Source organism: Pteronotus mesoamericanus, unplaced genomic scaffold (assembly GCF_021234165.1).
Source record: "Pteronotus mesoamericanus isolate MK-2021 breed Mesoamerican mustached bat unplaced genomic scaffold, CSHL_Meso_final contig_182, whole genome shotgun sequence".
NCBI lineage: Eukaryota > Metazoa > Chordata > Mammalia > Chiroptera > Mormoopidae > Pteronotus > Pteronotus mesoamericanus.
In genome coordinates, this window is record NW_026555078.1 from 4,963,014 (window position 1) to 4,976,124 (window position 13,111).

General features: G+C 51.3%; 1 protein-coding gene across 1 annotated transcript in view; it reads right to left on the reverse strand.

Moving 5' to 3' along the window:
- The window catches only part of SLC24A4 (solute carrier family 24 member 4), a 124,251-nt gene that overhangs the window by 78,435 nt on the left and 32,705 nt on the right, over positions 1 to 13,111 (reverse strand). The window lies entirely within an intron of this gene.

Consider the following 13,111-nt stretch of genomic DNA (forward strand, 5'->3'; position numbering starts at 1 on the left):
ACAACCAAAACAGTCTCCCGACATTGTCACTTGTCCTCTGGGAGGCAGCTGAGAACCACTGACTTTGATTCTCATTCCAGGAAGCCCTAAACCCTCCCAGTACCTGAGCGAAAGCTGCTTCAAGGACGGATCCTGGTGCTGGGAAGATAATCCACGCCTGGAAAAGCACTCATGTCCCAGCTGGGGACAGGGTACACCTGGTACCTCTCAGGAGGAGGTGGACAGGTATGGGCCCACCCGCCTCCTGGCAAAGGGCTTCCGGGGCCTCGGTCAGCTCCAGCCAGCTTCCCGTAGGCAGCCCGCGCAGACAGATCCCAGAGGAAAAAAACACAGCCACCTTCTAAGTGTCCCCCACAGCCTCCCTGGGCTGAGAAACGCAGAGAGACTTGGGAGTTGGCCAGGCATCACCCCTGTGACAAGCGTGAGCCAGGCAGGGTTCTCACTCCCGGTTCTGCAGGAAGGAACCCCGAGTTTGGGGAATGGCACGCCCCCCGCTGCCCGCCTGAGCCCGTAGGGCCTGGTCTCCCCTGCAACCCCAGGAGCCCAGCCCTTTTGCAACTCCACTCACAGATGAGGGGAATGAGCCTCAGGAGGCTGACCAACTTGCCCAACATCTCACAGCTTGAACAAGGCAGGGTTCGAGCCCAGAGCCCACCCGCCTACCCACTACACCGCCGCCCCGTCAGACCACCCGCCTCCCTCACGTGGCCTCACGGTAAGGAGGAACAGCAGTGCGTTGTAAGAGCCTGAAATGTCTCTCTTTCTACAAGGGAGGTAGAAGTCACGCAACATAATCGTTGTAAAATATACAACTCGGTGACATTTAGTGCATTCATAATGTTGAACGACCCACTTCAATCGAACTGCAAAACATTCTTTGCCCTCAAATAAAACGCCCTGCCGTGAACCAGTCATTCCCCCATCTCCCCTCTCCCCTCCACCTTTAACCATCACCACTGTGTCAATACTGTGTCTCCATGGACGTGCCTATTCTGGACACTTCCCACATACGGAACCACCTGATAAGTGACCGTGTGTCCACTGTCTCTCACTTAGCGTTGTGTTTTCCAGGTTCCTCCACACTGTAGCATGCTTGAGTCAGCTAGTCCTTTTTATGGATAAATAATATTCTTCCGTGTGGATATACTACAGTTGGTCCTGTTACATCAGTGCATGGGCATTCGGGTTGTTTCTGCCTCTTGGCTATGCTGCATAATACTGTTATGCATATTCATGCACGAGTTTTTGTTTGAGCACCTGTTTTCAATTCTGTTGGGTAGCTACCTAGGAGTAGAATTGCTGAGTCACATGGAAATTCTATGTTTAATTTATTTAAGAACCTCCAAACTGTTCTCCACGGCAGCTGCACCATTTTACGTTCCCACCAGTAACATACAAAGGTTCCAATTTCTCCACATTCTTCCGAAAAGGTGTTTCCTTTTTGTTCAATCGCGGCCATCCCAAGGGCTGTGAAGCGACATCTCCCAAACTCTCCCCTGATTAAATCCTCAATGAATCCTATTCTCAAGGTGCTCAGCTCCCTGATTCAAGTAAAGGGTTGAATTATATATACTTCGTTCTACCAAGCCCAATCCCCAGAAAAGAATGTGGGGAAATGTTATAACTGTTTGAGGGGAGCCTAATCATTGGTTTAATTTCTCACATTTCCCTGGTCTTATTATTAGAAGCTCTGGGGTAAGGAGGTGGGGGGATCATAACCTCATTTCTAATCAGATTTAGGTTATTGTTGTAACTCTGCAGGCCAGCAGGCAATGAAAAAAATGAACTCTATAATCTGTTGACATTTGGTTACCCAGAGGACTCAAAAACACATGTGCATTTCAAAATTTAATAAAACCAAAAGATAGGAACAAATGTTTAAAGAGAATTAAAGATCTATTAACAAAAATAGGGCAGACAAGCCAATTGCAAAGCATTGCACCCGATGTTTAAAGGTTCCCTAACTTTGTGTAAAAGGATATTGAAGCGTCCTATTTTTTAAGGCTCAGTATATTGAGAGCATGAATTAAAATTCAGACTTGGCTCTCAGAGGCAGAGCATAATGAAAAAATGTGACAAAAACCGGTGTTGCTGAGAGTTAAGGAAGAGAAGGTGGAGCTGGGACTGTCATAAGAGACACTTTCTGGAGCACCCGAGATCTCTGCTAGCCCGGCAGGGACCTGCCTGCGGGAGCGGCCTTGGGTCTGGAAGACCAGCCCAGAAAAGCTCCCTTTTATGGAGATCAGCTTGGTGATTTGATGCACCTTCCAAGACACAGATGGCTGATACACCCATGACCACAGAGTCAGGTCCTGTACGGTGATCCTGGGTTTGACCTCAGCCTCCCCGCTCACTGCCTCAGGGGCCTCTGAGCCTCCATCTCCTCTGTTCGGTGGGAGCCACGTCACCTCCTACATGAGACAGAGACAGGGCTGAGCTGTCCCTCCCACAGGAGGGGCCTTTTCCACTCTGGGGCTCTGTCCTCACCTGTGGAACGGTGACTTGGTAGCCTGCCCGGCTCAGAAAAGGCGGGGTGAAAATCACGTGGGGCCAAAATTACTCCCGTAGGTCTCTGAAAGCCCTCGCCCGTCTCCAGGGCCTGGGCCCAAGGAAGAACAAAGGCAAAGAAATTTCTGGGGCCTCTTTTTCCCAGGGAGGCAGTGGAGACCCTGGTCCCGGTGGACTGCAGAATAAAAACAGATCATTTCTCAGGTGCAGCGCGGTACGCAATAATGGTGGCTGTCGTTTTCGAAAAAGCCTTCTCGAAATACATGCTGAAGCACTTATGAGTGATACCCCATGACAATGGAGTATTTTTCCAGTGCTGGATCCAACCATCGCTTTGGGTGGTCGCAGCTTGTTCTAGAGTAGGCCCGTCTTTTTTCTGCTTCTCATTCACATCTTTGAAGGCTCCATGTCACCTTCCTGCAGACCATTCCATAGGTGGATTCATCGGTTCCCCCACGGGCTCATCCATACCAAACATCTCGGCAGGAATACAACACAGGGAACACAAAATCTATGTTCATCCTGGAAATACATGCCCACATCCGACCTTCATCTCCCTCCCTCCATCACAGGCTGTCCCCAAACTGCTCCTCTTCTGCTTGTCCTGCAAAGTCAAGGCCCTCCGGAGACACAGGGTGACTCCTGGCCAATGGGGCTGCCCGGATGTGCAGGGCATGCGGGTGAGGCTGGCGGCTGAAGGGCTCTTTGTCGGGGGATCAGGCTGTTTGAGTGGGGGCTTCTGGAGGCCAGGTCTTTAGATCCCTTCTCTCAAGCTTATGAGAGTCTTCAGAGGAGAAAGAACTTTCCAGTATCCTCAAAGTGGACATGGAACTGGCTTCCAACTTGCTGGAAACAGTCTGGGGGTGGGGGTGGGGGGGCTATGGGCTCCATTCAGCATATAAATCTTCTCTTAATCCCTTCTTTCCAGGGAACCTCACTTTCACTCTCTCCAAAAAGTAAACATTCATTTTCGGCCGCACTTGGGGCGGGTGAGGGTCATCCGACTGTACGACCTGGGGGAGGGGCTTGCTTGGCCTCCCATCGACGCCCACTCTTCAGCCCCAGTGCCCCCACTTCTGCTTCCCAGCTTCCAAAATTCCTGATATTTTCACTTTCTCATCTTCCTGGATTTCAGCTTTTCAAAAAACCCTTTCACTGGTCTCCTCCTGGGATTCTGGGAGGAGTGACGTTGCTCTGCATCCCCAATCCATGACCTTTGATGGGAGCCCGCGCATCCTTTAACACCTAAACAACAGCTCGGATGCCAAAGCCATCTACTATGGGTTCAGTAACTATAGTAACTATGGAAAATTAGAGAAACCTCTCCCCGTATGTCTTCAAAGACTTAGGGAAAAATTATCCCAAATTCCAAAATAAGGCAGGTAGACGTCAGCCATTCTCTTGGCATCATCACACCAGAGGAGCATGTGATCAGCTGCTGTGCAACGTCACTCTGATCATTTCTTCCTTGTTGCGGCTCCAACCTTGTGAAGTTAGAGATCACCTGGTGGGAGATAGTAAAACGCCGCTTGCTTCTGTCTGGAGGGATAAGAGACTGTCCCGGAGGTGGCAGCTCCACTGCCCTGCAGGGCGCTGGCCAATGGGGTCTCACTCGGGAATTGGACGCCAGCGCCTGCACCAAGGAGAGACGTGGGCCTCTTGCACCTTCCCTAGAACCGGCTAGGCCATCCCGCTGGCTCCATCGTCCCCGGGAGTTAAATCAGCCGCAGACACATGCTTGCTGTCTATTTGTATGAGAATCGTGTGTTTCACTTTTCAAAAATAGACTTTGACAGCTCTCCAAGTGCTTCTGTTTCTCTGAGTTTCCTGCCTCTCAAATGCTCCTCCTCCGCCCTGCAACACATAGGCAGCAGCCGCTGGCCTTCAACCATTTGCCCTGTGCTGCGACGCCCCCTGTTGTTACCCCCCTACCCACCGGAGCACCCCAGCCTGGACCACAAAACCGGTCGTGGGGAAAGGCGAAAGGTTTGGTGGAACAGAGGACGAAAGGAGGCCTCTGCAGCCGCTCCGAACTGCCCTGACCACTCCCTGCGGGAGGGGCCACCTCCCTTTTTAGTGGCCTGCTACCCTCTTCTTCCTGTTGTGGCTCCTGTAGGCTACCTTGTCCCCTCAGATGCCCCTTCAACTCTGTTCATTTCTCACACACAGCACTTCTGCCTGCTACCTCAAGTCTCGCCCCCTTCCAGAGCAGGCTGGGGCCAACCGTGGGAGAAGCAAAACCCGGTCCCATTGCTCCGTGAAAGGTGTGGGGTTAAGAGCACGTCTGGATGTGGGGGTGAGGGGGGTGGAATCCCGGCTCAGCACTTACTCACTGGGCGGCCGTGACCCCACTCTGCCTTGGCTTTCCAGCGGGCTGGGAGGATTCGGTGAGTTCATACAACACACTGTCAGAGCAGCCTCCAGCACCGAGTTGGTGTCCAGAGCGCCTGGATGTGTACCTCCCCATCTCTAGCAGAGAACAGCAGAGCTCGGGCGGACACGCTGGCTACATGGCCGCCTTCTCCTGATCAGAGTCAAAGGACAGAGTTCCCAGCTTCTCATTTTGCAAGGCCTTAGTGGGCCTTTTCCTTTCTTCCTGCTGACCAGAAGGCGTTAAAGTGACCGTGAGGACTCGATAACTCTGAGAGGGTACCCAGGACAGCCACCTGCTCCCTCACTCCACTCCTGGGAGTGTATCAAAGGGTATCTGCTCGGGACAAGGAGATCCCCTCCTGAGCCCTGAAGTCACAGGGCAGCCCCGAGCACAACACGCCAGGAAACACTGACACCAGCTTAGATGCCGCTGACCCTTGAATGACGTGGGAGTTAGGGGCGCTGACTCCCCCCAAACTTAACTACTAATAGGCTACTGTTGACCAGAAGCCTTACCCACACCATAAATAGTTAACACAGATTTTGTATGTTATATATACATACAAATAAGGTAAGCTAGAAAAAAGAAATGTAATTAAGAAAATCACAGGGAAGAGAAAATACCTGACCAGGGGCCAGGAAGGGAGAGAAAGCAAGGCGGGGCATGGAGGAATGTGGGGGTGAGGGAAATTTCTACATCTTGATTATACTGTGGTTACACAAACATACACAATTACCAAGATTCTCAAACTGAACACTTAACATGGGCCAATTTTAGTGTATGTCCATTATACCATAATAAAGCTAAATAATAAAAAGAGTATACATGAAATTCCAAGATCAATGGTCAACACATAGAAAGTAATGGATGAACCCGAGCTGCTGGTAACAGTCATCTCTGACTTGCTTGGGGACCTCTGTGTCACTGCGCACACCGCCCCAAGCATTTCTACGACCCTGTGAAGGTGAGGCTGGTTCATTCCTTTATTGAGCTCCCTGCAAGCTTTAGGCCCAGGGCAGGCTGGGGGGTATAATTACAGCACCACCCTCGCCATGGGAAGGATGCCACCTCGCCATCCCAGCTAGGATGTGCTAGACGGGGAGACCACGGGGGAGGGCCCAGGGCCTAAGAGGGAGGGGGAAGCACAAAGCAGTACCCAGAGGCCCCAGTCTGTCCTCACAAATGCTGGGGCCAGGGGAGTAGGAGCGCTGACCTAAGCCCTCCTGGGCCGGCCCTTCCAGACACAAAGGCTTTGAGCATCAGCCGCAAGCCTCTGCTTATGCAGAAGCTCACTCCGAAATGAGGGCCATTAAGACAATTGCAGGGCTCCAAGTATTTCAAGAGCCGGCTGACCCGCTGACCTGGACTCATCATGGAGGCTCCAGGGGCCCAGGAGATGAGTCGAGATTAACTCCAACATTTCCCCGGTGAGCCCCGGCATGCGCCAGACAACGTGCAATGCACCAGCAGCCAAGTGACAAGCCAGTGGTCATTGCCCTCAGGGAGCCCCCACGAGGGGGCGCCGGGCAGACCGAGAGTTGGTCCATACCCAGTGGCCTGGCCGTGCTGAGGGAGGGCGGCCTGGGTCAGACTATGGAATAATCGTCAGTGGGGGAGGGGGCCTCCACGAAGGAGATGCCACAAACTAAGGTGGAAGGATTGGGAGGCAGGACGGTCAGGCAGAGCGAAGGCAGGAGCAAGGCAAGGAAAAGGGGACTCACAAGGAGCATTTTATAAGCAGGAGGCGGGGCCTCAAAGAGCAGGGGTGCAGGGGGAGGGCAGGAGACAGCTCCATTCAACAAACATTTATTAGCAGCTGATCGTGCTGGGCACAGTGTGAGATTCTGTCGGACACACTTACACAGGAGCGGCGGCCACGGCGGCCACTAGGACAGCTGGTCGTCTGGAGGGGGGACAGAGGAGCCCTGAGAGCCTTTGGGTGGTCAGGGACGAGAGAGCGGGAGGAGGTACGGAGACCACGGAGGGCTGCGCGGGCCCCTGGGACTGCCAAGTGCGTGTCCAAGTTTTTCCTTCCTTCGACTTCCGGCCTCCTGTGACAAGGGCAGAGCCTCTGGAAGTGCACCAACGCTGTTCGTCATTGGGCTGTGAGCTCCAGTGTCACCTCCTTGCGCCCACAGCCCCCGTCGTCCTACCTCCTCCCTACAGCCACGTGGGTGCTGCTGCCTACACACTCAGGCATCCTGAGTGTGTAGGGAGCACTATTTGTGCATTCTTTGCCTCTTCCTGTTACTCTCCTCAAGGGCAGCGATCCCTACCCCCTTTACCTCATGTCTCTCCCCACCACTTCCTCTTGCCCTTCCCATCCCCCTCTGCCTCTGAGATCTCCCTTCCCTGTCCAGAGAAGACGGAAGCCACCTAAGGGGGTAACGACGACCACCATGGATACGGTCCGTCCCGTGAGGGTTTGGGGCCACCCCCAGGAAGCCGCTGGCTGGGTGCTGGGCTGGGAGCAGAGGAGTTCACAGCATGTCTGGAAAGACAGCTAATTGTGATACACTAATTGTACGACACTAATAATTATAATCTATGTTATGAGAGCAGTAATGAAGAAACAAAAAGAATAGCTCTGCCCAAGGCAGTCACGAATGTTGTGGTTGGGAGGCGCTGTTTCAGTCGGGTGAAGAATGAGGCTGAAGTGCTCAGACAGAGCATTTGGGAAGACACCTCACAGAGGAGAGCAGAGGACACAGCTAGCGCGGAGGCAGCGGGAAAGTGTCATGGGTGAGGCTGTCAGGGAACACCACGTGGTTCATGGGACTGCAAACCCACGCAGGCACAGCGAGGGAGCCAGGGCGGCTGCGGCCGGAGGGTCGGGCGTTCCAGATGCCAGGCTGCGCAGTTTCTGCTCCATCACGAGGGCAGTGGGGAATCCCGGGGACTTCACCCAAAGGCGGGTGTGGACAGTGCCGGCTTTCAGTCGGGCAGCCTCACGGCCACGTGGGAAGCAAACCCTCAGGCACTGAACCCACACTGTTGACACAGTGTCAAGTCACCGCCTGCCTTAGGGTTCTGAGACATGCTAGTCAAGCAGCTGCCACCAGCCGCGAGTTGGTGGCCCGCTGACCACGGCTCACAGACCAGCCTTGGATGGTGGGCGGGAACAGACTCACGCCCAGACAGACTGCGGTTGCCTGTGCAGCTGCAACGCAAGGCCCTGCACCCCGACTGCGTGCTCAGCCCCGAGCTGGCTTGCTCTGCCGTCCTGCCCTGTAACTGTTACCTCTGTGACTCGGATGGAACAGGCTTGTCCTGCAGGTGCACATGGAACTGAGCCGTCTGTCCAATTCACAGGCCGCACATCACGGTGTCAAGCCCATGGAAGACAGCGACAGTCCAATGACTGAAAAATGGAAGGTGCTTTCTCTTCCTCGGTGTTCCTACTCTCTTCCTCTTTATTAGTTTTTAAAACCCACCGGCATAGCCCACGTTTTGTTAACTAGGACTGGGCAAAGGCAGGGGGAACGTGAGCAAAGAGAACCCCAGCTGGACCCACAGCCTCCGCTTGTGCATCCCTTGCTGAACCCCCAACCTTCTGGCCTGGCGTAGGGCACACAGCAGGGGTCCAATGGTTCCTGACCAAAGAGCAACAGTGTTGTAGATTCTACTCAGAGCTGCTACCTCTCCTCACACGTTCATTTTGCAAAACCCTTTCGAGCAAAATGTGCTGACTCAGCACAGACGCAGCACAGACGGCAGGGGCAGGGGGGCAGGGGGGTTATCAGAGACAGGGGTCAACTCAAAGACTTTAGGGAAATCTCATTTCCATGGAAGCTCTTAAGCTTGAAGTCGCCCTGCAGTGACCCCCTCCCCATCATCCCTTTTATAAGGTGCCCACCCCCGTCAGTGGCTGTGTGGCTGTATTGAAATGGTTCGATGAGTTGATATGTATTTTTGTGGGGTCAACTTAACTGATAATTGTCCAGCTGGATCATCTACCCGCCCCCCCCAGTCTGCAATGAGCAGCAAGAGGTGGTGCTGAGAGCAGAGGGAGGGGAGAAGGGGAAGGACCGAAATAAGACAGGGAGAAGCACAGGCACAAGGGCCCGGTAATGGGCCGGAAGTCTGGCAGGGACCCAGCACGGAGAGACAGGTGTCCTGCAGCCACCAGTCAGGCATTTCGAAGGAGCCTGAAAGCTTCCTCTGCAGGGAGCTGGAGGGGCCAAGCAGAGCAGGTTGGAGGAGCCGAGCCACAAAGAATATTGTGACTTGAAAGGTCCCTGAGGTCAGACGCGAGAGCCACCTGCATCACCAGGGTTGGTCAGGGAAGCTGAGGGCTGGGGGTTCTATTTCAGTTCAAAAAGGCAAGGAAAGGAAAGTCCCAGGCCTCATGTCCAAGGTTCCTGGTCCAGGAACCACACCGGCTCTAATGTCCCCATGTCCTCCCTCCCCTATACACCCCTCCCCCAAGATCCTATATCCAGCCTCCGTTTCTCTAAGCTCCACTTCCTGCCACCAGCTGGGCGCCTGCTCCTGCCTGGAGGACACATCCACGGAGGCCTCAGATTCGACACCATTAACGCTGGGCTCCTCGTTTTATTGCACCCCTGACCTCCCCTCAACGTGGACTTATTTTGGCCCCTTCACTCCCCACCTCCATAGTTACCACCCTACTTTGTTTTTCCACCCAACGCAATAGTTCGTATTCCTCTCCCCCCAACACACTAGCCTGTAGCATCCTGAGGGCAAGGACTTTGATTTTATCATGGCCCCGGCATCTGGTCAAGGTCAAAGTTGCTGGATATGTTGACTGAGCAAATCTAGATGGGCTGCCCTTGCCTTTGAAAGATCTCTCCTTTCGTTCTTCTCCTGTCCGTTTCAACCTTCCGAAACTCATGGGGTTGAGATCTGACAGTCTGAAGAAAATGAGTCAAGTTGCCCACCATTTTACCTTCCCAAGCCCCCTCCCTCCTTCCCTCCCCAACTCTGCTCTCTATCTCTGTGACTTTTTCCAAGGAGGTCGCCTAAAGCCAAAGTTTTGTGTTTTTTTAAAAATATTTTTTAGCCAGTGCAGGGAACATTCTTGCAGTGTAAAACACTATCTTCAGCAAAAAAAGTTCTATTATATAATCAGTCAACATCCCCGAGATGAGAAACGTGTGGGGAATGACGCCAACTGCAGGAGAAACTTCTGAAATGCTCACCAGCCATGGGCATGTTTTGGCCACCAACACTCATGGCTTTTTCCATGCTGACGCCTCCTACCTGAGAGCCGAGGCCAGGCATGTGGCAACGCCATCGCTTTTTAGAAGCTTAAAATGTTCCCTTTCACTTCAAAGGTATACTGAGAAGCCTTGATTGTTTTATTCTAATTACTTTCACACCCAGAACGGCTTGTCCTCTGAAATGCGAGGATGACACTGTGCGGCCCGAGGTGGGCGTTGAAGAGTTTGGTGCCACAGAAACTCAGAGCAGCTCCATGGGCCGCCGATCAGCCCATGGAGTGGCTCTCAGCTGGGTCACCTGCGCAAATGACGAACCAGATGGAGGATGGGCAGTGTGTTGGCACCGCAAACATGGATTAAAGGACAGTCATCTCTAAAGGTTTGTAAATCTAGTCGTGATGGACAGTCCAGGAAGTGAGCACGCAGCTGCTTCAGGAACCACGTCCTCACCCATCCGACGGGACCTGCTTCATCGGTAAACTGAGACAGCGATCATTTTCCGTGAGGATCAAATGAGGGGAGTAAATGTGGCAGGGTATCGGAAACTGTACGTAGGGTAGAAATATAAACCTTCAGTATTCTAAGCACTGGGTAGGCAAGCTCTAGCCTAACTCTCTTCTCCACTAACCAGTTAAAAGGCCTGAAATCCCTTCAGATGTTTCCGTTTGGAATTTGAGGGTTTGGGATGGAGGCGGGGGTCTTCAAGATGTTAATAAAATGTAGATGACTTACAACAAATAAACTCATCTCTATCAGCTCCATTGTGAGCAGGAGGAGGAATTGTGTCCAGAGCCTTTGTGGGAGCGGTGGGAGGGGTCCCAAATGCGGGCCTGAGACCGGCCAGGAAGGGATGTCCCCCCACCCCCCAAGCAGCTGTGCTGAATCTTCTCAGTATCTGACCAGGCCTTCCCCTCGCCTGTTTAAACAACAGGACCCACACTTGTTGCGTAACCACACAATCCCTAGACAGCCAAGGAACAAATATACCTGCTATTTACTTTACGAAAAAGAGAAGTTACAAAGCCCGAGGGAGAATGGTTCTTGGACAATAGTCTTGCTTCAGTACATGGGATACAAGAGTCATGGTTAGGACACAAAACATGCATGGGACCCACCGGAGCCACCTCGTAAGAGAACTTTCTAATTAAAACTGGGTCACCCAAGTGTGTTTACAAACGAGAGAATTTTCTATTCTGCAGATGGCAAACTGGCACAAATCTTTTGGAAGGCAGTTTGACAGATCCAGGCCTTAAACCTGTGTGTATGATGCCCAAATCAGTCTGTTTTCAGAAATTACCTTAAGTAAATAATTGTCAATATTACCCAAAAAAAAAAAAAAAAAAGCTTTTCCACAGAAGGCATTTATCTCAACACTATGATAACAAGAGAAACCACTCAGAAATCTAACAACTAAAGTAAACATTTCAGTTTACTTAAGTCACTTCTCAGGATATAATGCAATTACAAAAAGTAAACTTTTCAAAGATGATGAAACAAAGTTTATTTGTAAATCAAATGCTAAGTAGAAGAAGGATAGAAAACTTTTCAACATAATCAGCTATGTTTAAAAATAAACCTCATGTTTTTTGTTTTTACTGGAAGGAAATACACCAAAACTTTAACAGTAGTTGTGTTTATGTCTTCTTCCTTACTTTTAAAATAGACACAAACTGTCTTATTTTTTATAGTATACTGTTATTTCCTAAAATGTGTTCCCTAGAACACTAATGAATGGATGGTAATAGTTATACTGAAGTGGGAGAGGGGGTTGTGTTCATAGAGAGCTGGGCATGCCGGCCTCAACAGGAGAGGCGACGGCGCAAGGGTTCCCCTCGCCATGTGAACATGGGCTGTGACTCTCCCAAGGACACACTGTCCTTTCCCAGAGGACCATCTTCAGGCTTTATAATTCTGGGGAACACCCTGGAAGATGCTCCAGTCAACTCTGCTGCTCACCGGGCGCACCTGCCAGTCTCCAGAGAGAGCGAGAGAGCCCCCCTCTAGCTATCCTGACCGTATCTGTACTGTAGTCCACGTTTCACACGCATGCTGCCTGGGTAGGAATCGCAGCTCCTCAACGTCCCCAGCTCGGGGGCCTTGGGTATTTAATGTGTCTCTTCTTCATTTTCTTCATCTGCAAAATGGGGCAACAGTAATACCCACTTCAAAGGATTTTTAGAAAAATTAAATGAGTTCTTATTTTGTAGGCAATTTAAAACAGTAGTACAAGTATGCACTACATAAGTGTTTTGTTAAATAAGGAAACTCCTCGCGGCACACGCCAACTACCTTTTCAAATGTCCCCACAGTCCCTTAGATCCCTGGGTGGTTGCTTTTCACAGAGTTTCTCATTTCATACAATTCTGATGGGTTTATTCAATCACCCCACAAGGAATGAGCACCTGCGGTTAGCTGGGGTCTGCGCTGGGACCCGGAACACAGCAGAGGACAAGCCAAAGAATTTCCGCTTTGAAAGAGCTAATATTCTAATAGGGAGAGACAAATTAAAGACAGAAATTAAGGTGGTGATCAATGCTTGTAATACAGGAGAAAGAGAGAACGGGGGAGAGAGGTCTGTCAGGTAAGCAAAGAAGGCTCTCCAAGAGGCTGGGATTGATATTGAAGATACAGTGGAGACCCAGGCAAAACTCTGGGGGAAGCATGTGCCAGGGAAACAGACCAGCAGCGGCAAAGGAGCTGAGGCGAAAGTGAGTTTGGAATGTTTGCGAATCAATACGAAAGCCAAGGTGACTACATGGCAGGGTTAGAAAGAGGAAAGGGGTTTGGGAGTCATTGTTTCCTGTGACTGATTGAAGAAGGGGGTGACATGATATGATTTATATTTTTAAAAGGTCACCCAACATTAATGGGACATTGGGTTTATCTACCAGAAAAAGGGACATTGGACTCCCTTCTTACAACATTGTGAGAAACCAATTATCAGGCAAATTACAGAAATTGATCCATCGAAAATTAAAATGAAAAGCGAGTTTTCAGAAGACAGAGTAGGAGACTATCGTTGTGACCTGGAGAAAAACAAAATCCA